The 14877-nt window shown below is 39.4% G+C and overlaps 2 protein-coding genes across 9 annotated transcripts in view; both read left to right on the forward strand.

Annotated features, from left to right (window-relative positions):
- The window catches only part of LRRC8B (leucine rich repeat containing 8 VRAC subunit B), a 77434-nt gene that overhangs the window by 36002 nt on the left and 26555 nt on the right, over positions 1-14877 (forward strand). For all 8 annotated transcript variants that reach the window (XM_078332388.1, XM_078332387.1, XM_078332385.1 and 5 more), the window contains one exon: positions 10292-10346. The gene's annotated coding sequence lies outside the window, so the exon portion shown is untranslated. The remainder of the gene's footprint in view (positions 1-10291; positions 10347-14877) is intronic.
- The window catches only part of LOC128928213 (uncharacterized), a 63885-nt gene that overhangs the window by 35451 nt on the left and 13557 nt on the right, over positions 1-14877 (forward strand). The window contains exon 4 of the mRNA XM_078332390.1: positions 10292-10346. The gene's annotated coding sequence lies outside the window, so the exon portion shown is untranslated. The remainder of the gene's footprint in view (positions 1-10291; positions 10347-14877) is intronic.

A 14877-nucleotide genomic window follows, 5' to 3' on the forward strand; every position in this document is an offset into this window, starting at 1 on the left:
AATTAGGAAATTTGAAGAGAAGGTTATGGGACCCCTCAAATTTATAGTCAAGTCAAACAGAAGCATAGTTAGCCTGGATTTCTGGGGCTTGTGATTGAGTCTGAAGTAAGGACAGTCTTGTAAAGATAAAGGCAGAATGTAAACCATTTTCCCTCTCCAGCTGAGGAGCAAATGGCGACCAGTGATTTTGACTATGAGGAGCCATTAACCAACCAAGTTAGAAATATATGAAGCACTAATTTAACAGCAAGGTAAAAATTGACATTTTACCTGAATCATAATGACGTAAGATCTTGCTCTTTCAAAAACAGACTGGTTTCTTTCTTAATGCTCTTGCCCAATGCTTTATTCCCTACACCTTCTTCCATGGAAAACAGGAGCTGGAACAGATATGCAGTGTGGGCTGGCTGGCGTCTTTTAAAAGGCCTTCTTTGGGTTGGGCAGTTAGGCATGTGCATTCCATTGGCACAGTGAACCAGAGATTGTGGGTGTTCTCTTTTTGTCTTTTTCGAAATCCCCAGTTGACACACCTTAAGTGATCCACAATCAGTCCATTATTGCCAGGTAGATTTGGAGAATAATTTTCTACTGAGGTTGTTTTGTCACAGTGAAACAAATGACTGACATTCTGTGTTTTGGCCACATAGTTCTGGACCCCTGGGCCTCAATGCCTTTGAAGAATTCTTTTTGACTTCACAATAGGACCTAAATGTGATGGAATATCAGTGTCTTTGCAACACTTGGTATTTTGTTTCCTTGGAACCACAGTGATGTAAATAAAGCTCACTTCCTGGGTTGTTTTGTTTCAATCAAAGATACTGTCCCAAGGCCAAAAACATCGTCTTTGTAAATCACTTTGCTAATAAAAGAATTAGCTTTCTTTATAAGAGTTCTCTTTTGCATTTATTTGCTACTGTAATGATTTCAGAGTCATATTTTACCACTAACATCAATTCTTGAGCCAGAATGATTGTATTTTAAAGCCGAGGAGATGGATGCCTGTGTTGGGTGAGTGATTTAAGCCCATGCAGATGATGGTGGAGGCAGGCCTGGGACTCAGTCCAGTGTTCATTTCCCATACTGCTGCCATGGAAAAACATCCCTTACCTCTCACTCTCACTAGTGCAAGGAGTGGAGAAGCAAAATGAGACTGTACTCAGTCAGCAGCACACACATAAATTAACAATTTTCTAATTAGAATATTTTTATTTATGTGTTTTTATGTCATGTTCTCCCCTGCTAGAGCTTGGAGAACATTGAAATTAGGAAATTTGCACTTACTAAAACAGCTCTAGAACATTTACACAGTAACAGATCAGCAAATAGAGCAACTGCTCTAACAAGTGCAGGGTTAACTCTCAGCAGTGACTGCTGCTGACCAGTAAGTCAAGAAAACTTCTGTAAAAATGCCCAGTATCTATGAGCGTAGACACCAGAGAAGTATAGACAGAAATAAAACCAGAGGCTTTAAAAAATCCCTTGCCCTCACAGCGGGGTTCCAAACTGATTGGAATCTATGAGATAGGCAGTACGTATGATACAGCGAGAGGTGGCCACAGCTAACTGTGAGGCCACGTGAGTGCCCACAGCGAGCCACAGGGTGAAGCATTCTGTTGTCCTGTTTGCTGTGTTCTCAAATGATGAGTGATCACTGTGATCACACACTTCATAATCCAATCTGCCTTGCTTTTTGAAACTTAGCACTCCTGGGAAGGAAACAGCAAGAGCCAATAAAACAGAAAGGAAGAGAAGCTGGAGATCATTCCCTCCCCTTGCCAAGCCTCCCCAACCCTCCCTGAGACATTGTTTTGTCTTTATAATAACAAAGCAACAAGTCAAGAGGTGACATATTTTAGAAAGCTCTCTGGCTACAGTGTGGAAATGGGACTAAGAAGGGCAAGATAGGAGGCGATTTCAGAGTCCTCCTGCCCAAAGATGACATTGGCTCCACCAAGACATGGTAGCAGGATTGTAGAAGGGGCTAGTTTAAGAGAGCATTGGATTTGAGGAAATAGAGGAAGAGAAAGTTTATGGGTTAGGTGCCTGCCTTAGTCTGTTTGTGCTGCTGTGACAAAATACCTAAAACTGGGTAATTTATAAATAACCTAAGTGTATTTCTCACAATTCTGGAGGCTGGAAGGTCCAAAATCAAGGCACTATAGATTTGGTTTCTGGACCTTGAACACAGTGTAGGAGTAGAAGAGCAAAACGGATAGAAGGAGAGAACCTACCCCTTCAAGCCCTTTTATAAGGCACTACATCCCATCCCTGGGGGCAGAGCCCTCACAGTGTAATCACCTCCTAAAGGATCCATTTCTTAATATTGTTGCACTAAGGATTAAGCCTCAACATGAACTCTGAAGGGGACACAAACATTCAAACCATAGCAAACAATGCCTTAGCTCTTAATGTTGCTATCAACCTGAGACTCAGGGATCCAGGAAGAGCAGGTATGGTATTTAGGTGCCAGAGGAAATGGTAGATGCAGTTTGGGACATGCTGTTTGAGTTGCTTCCACACGTCTCAGTATATACCCAGGAAGATGTTGGGGAGATGATTCTGCAGCTTGGAGTTAAGGAGCTGGGCTCACCATATATATACACATAGGTGGTGGATGAAACCTTAAGCATGATGCTCAGGATGTCACCCGAGCACAGCATACACTTGAGTAGAGAAGGTACAGGGCCAAGACTGAACCCCTATGCTTAAGGGGTAAGCTAGTATTAGGAGACTTCCATGGTCCTAATACCTTTTTATCTTCAGTTAAAATGAGTACTTCCCTGCTGGATGCAGTGGCTCATGCCTGTAATCCCAGCACTTTGGGAGGCTGAGGTGGGATAGTCACTTGTGTCCAGGAGTTTAAGACCAGCCTAGGCAACACTGTGAGACTCTGTCTCCACAAAAAAATAAAAAATTAGCTTGGTGTGGTGGCACGTGCCTGTAGTCCCAGCTACTCAGGAGGCTGAGGTGGGTTGCACAAAGCTATGACTATATCACTGCACTCAGCTAAATGACAGAGTGAGACCCTGTCTCAAAAAAAAAATACACACACATACACATTACATACACACACATTTTTGCATATATGTGAGGCACAGTGAGTGCCCATAGCAAGCAGCATGGTGAAGCATCCTGTAGTCCTATTTATTTATAAACATAAATCAGTGTTAAAAATTAGTACTTCTTTTATTTGCTTGGCTTGATGACCTTTCCTTGCTATAAACCAGTTTTTACTCTCTTTTTCAGTGAGGCCAATTTATGAGTTGACAGTTGTAGACCAGTGTCCTCTCTTTCAAAGAAAACATACAACATTGCTTTTTCTGGGTTGTAACTTTTAAACACCTTCTCAATCCTCACCACTCCCAGAGGGGTCTTTCAGACTACATATCCTTTAGCTCCAGACACAGTTAATAAGCTCAAAGCATTGTGGGAAACTGGAAGTGGTAGAGACTCTATCAATCATTTGTTTTCTCTAACATTACATGTGTGAGGAAAGTTAGGTTAAGTGAGGTGACAAGGCCGACATTATGCTGTCAGTTAGATGTAAACAGAGGAGTAGAACTTGGGTTTCCTAACACCTAGTTGAGTATTCATTTGATCAGGTCATGCTGCCTCATAGTGCTGATCCTTCCCTGTATCTCAGTTATGGTTACTTTCCTTCATTTGAACATCTAATCACATTACTACATTCCCCTCATCCACCAATGTAGTTCTATAGAGAGGCAGAGCAGCTATTTCTGTTATTAACTAATTTGATATGGCTTTAAATATATCTATTTCATTTGATCTGTCTTTTAATATGTTTGTCTCATTTGATATACCTTTATCCACTCATGCTTTAGGTGAACAGTTCGACCTCACATATCCAGAGACTATGAAAATAACAAGGCAATCATGCAAAAGTGAATTTATTATGGAAGTCTTAGGGATGCTTGGATGGATGGATGGATGGATGGATGGATGGATCGACGGATGGACTGATCTGTTTATTTCATATAGGAACCCAGTAAGCGTGTCTGCTGTCACTAAGGCCTAAGGCCAAGGATTGCTATTGCTCTTATAGCCACTTCCCAACACACACACACCCTTTTTGCATTACCACCCACCCATCCTCCCACCTTATCCTTCCCTTTTCTTCCCCGCCTTCACCTACCCTATTATTCCTGTCCTTGATGCCTTCTGGTGGATTGACCTTTTAATAAAAGATTAACAAGAGGATCAAATACTTTGCATATCCATTAAATTATTAGTGAATTTTGTGGCTGCTTCAATTATTATTTTAGGAAAAAAAGATCTCTTATATTCACTTAATAGTCACCAGATTTTTTTTAATTTCTTAACTTCATATTTTGCTGTTTATCCCTTTTTTTTTTTTCAGAGACTTGGTCTCACTTTGTCACCCAGGTTGGAGCTCAGTGGTGTGCAGTCATGGCTCTGCAGCCTTAGCCTCCTAGACTCAAGCAATCCTCCTGCCCCATCCTCCTTAGTAGCTGGGAGTACAGGCAGGTGCCACCATGCCCAGCTAATTTGTAAATTTATTGTAGAGACAGGATCTCACCTTGTTGCCCTGTCTGGTCTCAAACTTTTGGGCTCAAGTATCTTCCCATCTTGACCTCCCAAAATGCTGGGATTACAGGCATGAGCCATGCCTGCCCATATTGCTATTTAATAAAGACGAGCTAAACCTTTTCTAGACAATCTGGGGGATCATATTCTCTTTCCCACCCAGGGCAGGATGTACCCTTGTTCTGGCTATCATGTCAACCTTAAGTATTTAACAGGCAGGCAGGATGGAGGAATTCAAGGTAACAAGCAAAATTGACACTTAAATATTTAATATTTATTATAGTAACATGAATTATGAACAAAGCAAATTTGACACATTAAAATTATATTTTTTGTGTTGGTATGTTTTCTAGTATATTGAGACCAACAGTATATTTAATTTGTATACTCCCTTTATGTTCATTTTAAAGCAGTAAGAACAATTTTTCTGTTTTACATGAGTATAGTTTTTTTGTGGTTATATGTATGTGTGTGTGTGTGTGTGTGTATGTAACAAAATTTACTTTTTAAACTATTTTAAGTACTTTTTACTTTTTTAAGTATTTCAGTTATTTTTAATCCTGTGGCATTAAGTTCATTTATATTGTTGTACAACTATGAGTGTAGATTTTAAGTCATGACCCTCTGCTTGGATGACAGTCATATCAGACCTGTCTACATCATAAATCTTGACTGGGATGATAAGACATTGCATCAAAAAGTAGAACTTACCAGCACAGGTTAACTTTTTTAAAATGTTGCATCGAGGTATATTATTTTGGCTTCACAGTCCTTTGCCTTCCCTATGGGCCATATAGTAAATGATTAAGGAAAGCTACATTTCTATTTCACTATACTTTCTAGTAACAAGTCATGTGATACATGGTGAGAACTGGCATGGAAATCACTAACTATGGTTTAAAACCAAACCTCCTAATATCAAATCTGGTATTTGTTTATAGGCTCATACTTTAAAGGCAACCTTTAAAGGACTGATTTTAGATAAAGCAACTACTTTGTTAATAAATTACCATGTTTAGTGCTTACTTTGTACCTGCTGCTGTGCTAAGCATTTGATTTGTAGTTGCTTCATTTAATTCTTAAGTCCATTAGATAGAAATCATTAAGGTTATTATCCCTATTTTACAGTGATGCTTAGCTTATCTAAGATCAAGCAGATGGTAAATGACAAAGTTACAACTCAGTCTTGACCATTCGGCTACCTTTCCTTCCAAGTTTCTCACATTTTCATCAGTTTTAGGGTAAGAATTAGGCCTAACAAAGTAACGCATTGAAAACATGTGGTACTCCTTTTTTAAGTCATTCAAAAAGAAGGTCATATATGGTAGTATGTTTTTGATTTATTTTAACCATGTTTTAATAGGTATGTCTGGAAGAAAAGCCATGTAAAACACTATCATTTAAATGCAGATTGAACTTGGGTTATTCATCTCGTTATTAAATTGTTGGTAAATGTTTCTTCATAAGAGGCTGTGCAAGCAGGATGTACCCTTGCTCTGGCTATCTATCATGTCAACTTTATTTAATAGGCAGGCAGGATGGAGGAAGCACTTGTTGATTCTGTTTCACTAGATGGAATACTGAGCAATGAGCTAGGAAAACAAAATAGATCTCATTTTAAAATTGTCTCTTTTAGTTTTTCTAAAAGATAGATTGTAGCTTTGAGAAAAGGAGAGAGCTGTCACATTCTATATAAAAACTCCTTTTTATATAGCTCTTTGGAGAGGCTGTGTAGCAGATGGCTCTTAGCTCTGTTGTGAATGCTGGCTCTGCTTATGAGCTTGAGCAAGTTTGTTTTTCTGAACCTCAACTTTACAGTTAGCTAATAATACCTACTTCACCAGGTACCCAGTAAATGTTAGCCTTCCCCATCTCTACCTCCCCTTTCCATTCAACAGATAATTACTGAGACTGTTAGTGTCAGGTTCTGTCCTGCACACCAGACTCTTCTAAGAGCTCAAAGGCTGAGGCAGGAAGGCATCAAACCAGATATTTGTGATACAGTTTAATGGAAGCATAATAGAACTATCAGTATTCCTTAAATGCTGAAGAAGCATGAAGGACTGACTGCTTGTTTAGGGCCACAAGTAGGGTAGTGTTTGTTTTAAACATCTTTTGTGTTTAATAGTTACTTAACACTGAACATTAAACCTTTGTATTTTGTGGTTAGAAATTAGCTCAAGCACTAGGCTGATTTGCAATGCATGACAATTTGATTTTGTCTTTGAGTTAAGAGTATGTTATAGCAGATGTACAATGATCATTATCAGAAGTTATTGGTTTTATGAGACTAAAGCTATCAAGGACATGTAATATTGTCAGCTCAATCATAGCTCACAGCATTGTGGAATTATGACATGTATGAAACACCTTATATGCGATAGGCTCTCAGGAGACTAGAAAGGTCCTTGCCAGAGTTCAGGACAAGTGGGCACAGAATGATATGATATGCAGCATCCTTGTTTGGGTGATACCTTGATAATTCCATTGGTCCCAGTATTGTTCTTGTTGCATTATACTAAAGTTAACTTTTGAAAAAGGGAATTATTGTAAAATCATAATTTGATAAGATATTAAGGTCATTTTGCAATGCTCTGGCATTTATCCAGTGATCCCAGCACTGATTCAGAATGACTCTCAGTCATTATAATGCAGCCACTCATGCGGAATTTGACAGCAGTTCTCCATTCAGATTTGTGAAATGTCCCATTTGGTGAGTACGTTGGCAAATATAAATTTTTCTCGTTTCTCCCTGAGGGATGAAAACTTGGCCTCTGCTTCTGAATTTCTGCCTCAGCCATAGGGTGATGGAAATGCCTGAGGCTCTCTGTCCCTGTCATTTGCTTTGCCACCCTTCCACACCCTCCATGTATGTGCACCAGTGGTGTTCATAGATCTTTCTGAGAGCTAGGCCTTCTTTGTACCCTTGGTTCCTAAATGGGTGGTGAAACCTGATCTGCTATCCTTCATTTATTCAACAGTTATTTGCTAAATATTCTTGATGCAGAGAGAGACAAGACTGACCCAAGAGGAGTGGGCTCAGGCTAAGGATTTGATGCCACTTCACATTGTTATCCATTAATTATTTATTCACAATGTTTTTAAATGGAGTAGCAAAGCACAATCTGGAAAAGGAGTAGCAAAAGAGCCTTCTGGGTCCTCCTTTTGCCAGTTTCTGACCCGAAGGAAATAGACTTGTGATATTTTCTTCCAACCACATTTAATACCATCCTTGAGAAAGGTTCAGTAGGTACTATTTTTGTTCAATCTACTTAAGTTTCCAGAGATTCCAGAGATCTTTTAAATACCCCATTGATGAATCCATACATGGTAGCTGCTACATCTAGGACCTTAATGTAGCCCCTGAAAGACATTGGGATTGATCCCTGGGATACTGATAAATGAGCTACTGCCCCAGCCCTCAAAGAATTGGAGGCAATAGCTTCACATATATTAATAAACAATGTAAAAGAAATATTAATAAATGTCTTCCTGGAACACAGATGAAGGAGCAGCAAATTCAGCCTGTGCTGGTCTGGATGGCTCATAGAAGTGATTCCAGTTGATCCAGAAAGGGACAGATGATGCATGTTCTTCTTTTAAATCTGTCATTTATGATTTCGAACTTTTCAAATTGATGAAATGGGAGTTTTTAATTTTACACAGGCTAAAGCCTTAAACGTAAACAATTGCCCAAGTCAGGGTGAATGAGCATTGACACTGCAGTGATTCCTGCCATACCTGCCAAACAAGGTCCCAGGGAGACTATACCTTTAACACAATTCAGGCCCTTTGACCAGAGATTCTTGACATCTTGCTAGATCTTTCCTAAGATTTAACTATCCCTACAAGCTAAATATGCCCAAATGGAAAATCATGTTCAAATTCCAAAATTGTATAGTAGTGCTTTGCTGTACTACCAAAAAAAAAAAAAAGTTTGTTTTATCAAATCCGTCATCTCTCTTGACCAGAAGGAGACAAGAACGTCAAGAGTAAGATTCTCCTGGGCCTTTTGTTTTTCTATCAGAAAGCTGATTGCTGCTGTATGGTTCCTTAATCCTCAGTCACTTGGGAGCCATTCCTTATATGTCCTTCATTGGGAGCCTTCCTTTCAGGAGGAAGTTCTTATTTGAGAGAATTCTCAATGTTATACTTACCTCCAAATCTTCCAGAATACGCTTTTATTTTTAGGTTATCTCGAAGTTGACTTTTTAAGTTAAAATACTCAGGTCTTGTGTCCTTTCTCTGGAGAGAGAATGTTTTTGAGGGGGTAGATCAGCTAGCTGTGTAACACTCATTAGCATAGCAAGCTGGCGGACACACTGACGCAGGCCGCCTGCCTCAGCAGCTGGGTTGGTCAGAATTGCTGTAACAGTCTTTGTCTTCCTTTTATCCTGCCTAATAAGGACTATTTATGCTATTCTAAGAAGCACTGTCATTTAGTATTTCACATTTCATTCTTCCAACTTGGTACTTTTGTGTTCTGCCGAGGAGGAAGAAAGGTGCTAACTTTAGTTATACTTTCTAAAATTAGCTTGAATGGTTTGGTTTTATCCTGAATAAAGAAACCCGGCTATATTTTGTTATTTATTTTATTTGACAGCAGTGACTTCACCCTGAAATGACAAATTATCATTATGAGAGAGCTGTCATTGAGTTCTACATTTATTTCTTCTCAGCAAAATATTCATCTGGTTTAGAGAAATGTTAAATAGGAGAGAGGAATGATATGCATTAGTAAGTATGCTGAAAAATGTTCAATCCAACTCAAAGAGATGCCAAATAAAGCAACACTAAGATTCACGTATGGAATTAGTAAATTTTTTTTATGATGATTTCTAAATCTGGTGAGGTGTTACTTATATATATATATATGTGTGTGTGTGTGTGTGTGTGTGTGTGTGTGTGTGTACCAAGAAAATTGGTATAACCTTTCTGAGAAATAATTTGATGCTATGTATCAGAGGCCTTAAAGTGTTTTATGCTCTTTTGACCTAATTCCGTCATTTTGAAAGTACATGCAAAAAAAAAAAAAAATCATATGAAGAGTACAGAGATGTTTACAACATTATTAGTAATAAAAAAGGAAAGTTGAAAATTTAGTAGGGGAATGATTTTGTAAACTAGGACATACTCATGTGTGAACTATATGCTTCCATCAAAAATGATACTGAAAGAAACTTCATAACATTATCAAAAAAGCCTATAATATATGAGGCAAAAACAGATCTCAATATTGTGCCATTGAATTTTACAATGGCATAACTGTATAAAACTGATAGGTCAGCAAAAATTATAAACTGGACAAAGAAAAGTATCCCAAATGTTAAGTCTTTCACCATGTTTCCCCTATTTAAGAAGCATACTTTCAATTTGTTTTTCTCTCTTATATTTCTCTCTTATCTCAGTGGTACTCATATATAATGCTATCTTATTCTCCATCAAAAATTCAGTGTTTATAATTTGTGCCTTGTAAGCTACGGTTGTGATGAAGTGAAATGTGTAGTTTGTGAAAGTGATTTGTTTCTCTCCCGGGTAATAGTTAACCACTTCTGTGAGAAGTTAGAAGTTGGTATCTTTAATGCTTTCTTTTTTAATGTTATATTTTGTGTATTTCATAAAATTATTATATATGTTGGAAATTTTAGAACCATATCAGTGGATAAATTATCTTTCAGTCTTGTGATGCATAAAATATAACAATATGCTTGTGATTTCTCCTTAGGAATTTTTCAAATTGAGACTGATTGCGGAGGTTCCAATTGACCAGCATTCATAGGGTAAGTAACATCTTGAATTGTAAACACATGGTAAAGATAATTACAATTAAGTTAGTAGCTCAGGGCAAATAAATACTGAATACTTAGTATGTAAAAGAAATTACTGTTCTTACAGATGTTTTGAGTAAAATCTTTCTGAGGTTTTTAAACCACTTAATAAACAGAAAATTAGATCTGTATACCTTTTAGTAAAATGCCACCTTCCTACCTTTTGTGGATTGTGTATACAGGAAAGTATATGTGTATATGATATTTGTCATTTTTTAACAGTAAAATCTAAGGAATATAATAAATGTTCATGGTAGACTTAGAGTCCATGTCTGTATTTTTCTGATTTTTGTTTAAGGTAGGATTTCTAATGCATAGATTTGGTTTGCCCTATTTCTGTTAAGTAAAAGATGGCCATACTTTCTTTGAGTAGGTACGTCAGAAATAAACAAGCCCTGTACTCTGTTGCTTCCTACAAACATCATTCTTTTGTAATTGTAGAAGATTAATCTTGTTAGTTTATAGCATTGCTTTTAGCTTTGACACATGAATGAAGAATTTGTACACTGTATTAAATAGCACAACTCTCTAATGTTCTGAATACAGCTTGAAAGTGTCACCCAGCTCTGAACATACAGTCTAGGTAAATCAGTGGTGAGGACGGGGGTCTGTCTGTCACCTACTACATTCTAAACACCCTTCTTTTTTACAGATGAAGGTGAAGGTCCTTTGATGTCTTAGGTATATTCCTGTTTCCATTCTGATTCATTGAGTTAACTATAAACTTTTTAAAATTTTTTAATTTTGACTTTTATTTTAGATTCAGGGATACATGATCACGTTTGTTACAAGGGTATATTATTGCATGACACTGAGGTTGGGAGTAAGAATGATCCCATGACCCAGGTAGTGAGTATAGTATACAACAGGAAAACTTTCAGCCCTTGCCTCCCTCCCTTCCTTTCTCCTTTTGGAGTACCCAGTGTCCGTTGTTCCCATCTTTATATCTTTGCATATCCAATGCTTAGCTCTCACTTATAAGTGAAAAAATGTATTTAGTTTCCTGTTTCTGCTTTAGTTCACATAGGATAATGGCCTCCAGCTTCATCCATGTTGCTCTGAAGGACATGATTTTATTCTTTTTTATAGCTATGTAGTATTCCATGGTGTATATGTAACACATTTTCTATTACTTTCTTTTTCTTTTTTTTTAACTTTTATATGAAGTTCAAGGGTACATGTGCAAGTTTGTTACATAGGTAAACTTGTGTCATGGGCATTTGTGGTACATATTATTTTATCACCCAGGTATTAAGCTGAGTACCTGTTAGTTATTTTCCCTGGTCCTCTTTCTTCTCCCACTCCAGCCTTTGATAGGCCCCAATATGTGTTGTTCCCCTCTGTGTGTCCATGTGTTCTCATCATTTAGCTCCCACTTATAAATAAGAACACGTGGCTTACAGAACATTTGGTTTTCTGTTCCTGCATGAGTTTGCTAAGGATAATGGCCTTCAGCTCCATCCATGTCCCTTCAAAGGATATCATATCGTTCTTTTTTTATAACTGCATAGTATTCCATGGTGTATATGTACCACATTTTCTTTATCCAGTCTATCATTGATGGACATTTAGGCTGATTCCATGTCTTTGCTATTGTGAATAGTGCTGCAGTGAATATACACACACATGTGTCTTTATAATAGAATGATTTATATTCCTTTGGGTATGTGCCCAGTAACAGGATGGCTGGGTTGAATGGTATTTCTGTCTTCAGGTCTTTGAGGAATTGCCACATCATCTTCCACAATGGTTGAACTAATTTACACTCTCACCAACAGTGTATAAGCATTCATTTTTCTCCACAACCTCACCAGCATCTGTTTTTTGACTTTTTAATAATAGCCTTTCTGGCTGATGTGAGATGCTATCTCCTTGTGGTTTGATTTACATTTCTCTAATGATCAGTGATGCTGATCATTTCTTCATGTGCTTCTTGGCCATGTGTATGTCTTCTTTTGAGTAATGTCTGTTCATGTCCTTTGCCCACTTTTTTATGGGTTTTTTTTTTATTAGCATTCTTTTATTTTAGAAGTTCACACCTATAATTTCATAACAATTGTGAAAATGATACTCAGAACTAGATATTTTGGTAACACATAGCAGAAATCTGTGGTTAAAGATGGTCACTGCAAACTTAAATCAGCATTCAATTCTGTCTTTTGTTTTTGTACAGAATCAATATAATTCTGATTCATACAGATAATAACTTAGTATCTTAACCTCCACTCATAATCTACACCATAAATGTAGGTTAGCACATACCTAAAAATTGTTAATGATCCAACATGGTCACATGTGACATGGCACACTTGCACTTGGTACCAAACAAGCTGACAGTTCAATGAGATTTGATCAGCATATGCACCTGAGCCTTGTCTGTCCCCTCAGAGCACTGTACACAGGTAGTTAAAGAACTTTTATACAATAAGAAATTCACAGGGATGAAGCCAGGCACGGTGGCTCACACCTATAATCCCAGCACTTTTGGAGGCCGAGGCAGGTCGATCACTTGAGGTCAGGAGTTCGAGTCCAGCCTGGCCAACATGGTGAAATCCCGTCTCTACCGAAAATACAAAAATTAGCTGGGCGTGGCAGCACACACCTGTAGTCCCAGCTACTCAGGAGACTGGGGCAGGAGAATCACTTAAACCCGGGAGGTGGAGGGTGCAGTGGGTCAAGATTGCGTCACTGCATTCAACGACAACAAACAAGAAATTCACAGGAATGAATTTAAATAGGTAAACAGCAGTGTAGAACTACATCCTTCCTAGTCATTGACACCTTTAGATCTTAAATAGGCACAGAAATAACAAAGGGCTTATACTGACAACTGCACAAAAACGAGTAACTTGGCAGCACAAGGTAGGGATTTTGTGTGTCACAAGAGTATAGACTGTTCTACTTTCATGCTCTGCTCATTGCTATATCCCTTTGTGATTCCCTGAGATTCAGGTGAAATGCCCGTCTAATACTGCCTGGAGAAGGGCCTCCTCCTCCTCAGCTGCTTCATAATCCTTTATTAGTACCAGTAACTGCAATAAACTAGGGGCTGGGCCATCCTCCGGCAGATTAAGCTCTCTGCGAACTGTTCTGTGGACTGCCCCAGCAATGACTTGGTCTAGGCGGACCTGATTCACAGCATCTCTCTCAATTGCTCCTTTCTGTACCAGCTTCTGCAACAAAGGCTCCAGCCTTAGTACATAATCAGATAACTTTTCTTCCTCCTTCTGGTAAGTGTTTAGAAATTTGTCATGCAACTCTCTAGGACTATCTGTAACCCCAAATACCTGCTCAAGAGCCTGCAGGCATTCATCAACAGTAATTAAAGGATTGTTTATCTTGAGGACACGAATAACATCAAGTGCTGGGCCTCAAAGGCTCTCTAGCACTCGCCTTCTCTTCTCTGCATCTGACACCTCCCACACCTTTAACATCTGAGTAGTATGAAACAGCCAGGGTTCAAATTCTTCTTCTTCCGGTTCTGGAGAATCACTGCCTGAGAACACGCTCAGCTTTTTATAGTGGAAGTACTGCAGGGCAGGCTCAAGAGCCTCATTTAATGCCTGTGCCAACATAGGGGCCCACATTTCTGGGATCATGCCCTGCCCTAGGTCTAAGGAGCCATTTTCATATCTAAGAGCTCTGGTCAACTCACCCATTGTCATGCCCTCTCCCTCTAAAAATTCATTTAATCTGCTTAGAAAATCATTATCTGGGTCGGGGGTCTTAATGAGCACTCTCCAGATACCCCCTTTTCCCGGTATCTCCTTAGGGACCAGTGCACGACTAGTCTCCGCAGCAAGCCCGACTAGGGCTACTTTGCAGTTCTCATCCCTCCTGAACATCCTTCCAAGCAGTCTATACTCCCCTAGGGGAGCTAAACCAGCCTGCAGCGCCTCCTCGATTTCTGCCACACTGCAGCTCTCGGGGATGCCGGCAATCAACAGTGCTTTCCAAGGGCTCATGTCCATCCCCCAGCACCAGTCTTCTAAAAGCCTCAAAGTCATGGTGCCCGAAATAATAGACTTAAGTTCTAAATATTCCAGACCACAGGTAGCCACCGCAATTCAAAGTAATCCTCCGCAGTATCCCAGAGAAATCTTGTCAACGTGGCGAGGTCCAGCAGCCGTGATCTGCTGCTCCGTGCTCGCATCTGTGCGCCTGCGGGCAAGGTGCCTGGCCAGGCCCAGAGAAGGGGCCGGAGGGCGGGCTCCCCTCGGCTCGGACGGACACTCGGGGGCCAAAGCGATCGATGCCGGTCCTCCAAGTCCCTGCGATGCTCTCCGCAGCAAGGAGTGATGAGGCGATGACAGTCACGAGCGGGAACCAGAGGGCAAGGCTGAAGAGCGCTGAGTCGCCAGGCCCATGAAGGGACGCGCTGCCACCTGCAACACCAGAGTCGGGTATCCAGCCCCAACTCATGGGGTTGTTTTTTATTGTAAATTTGTTTAAGTTCCTTATTAGACCTTCGTTGGATGCGTAA

This window comes from Callithrix jacchus, chromosome 7 (genome assembly GCF_049354715.1).
Source record: "Callithrix jacchus isolate 240 chromosome 7, calJac240_pri, whole genome shotgun sequence".
NCBI classification, from domain to species: domain Eukaryota; kingdom Metazoa; phylum Chordata; class Mammalia; order Primates; family Cebidae; genus Callithrix; species Callithrix jacchus.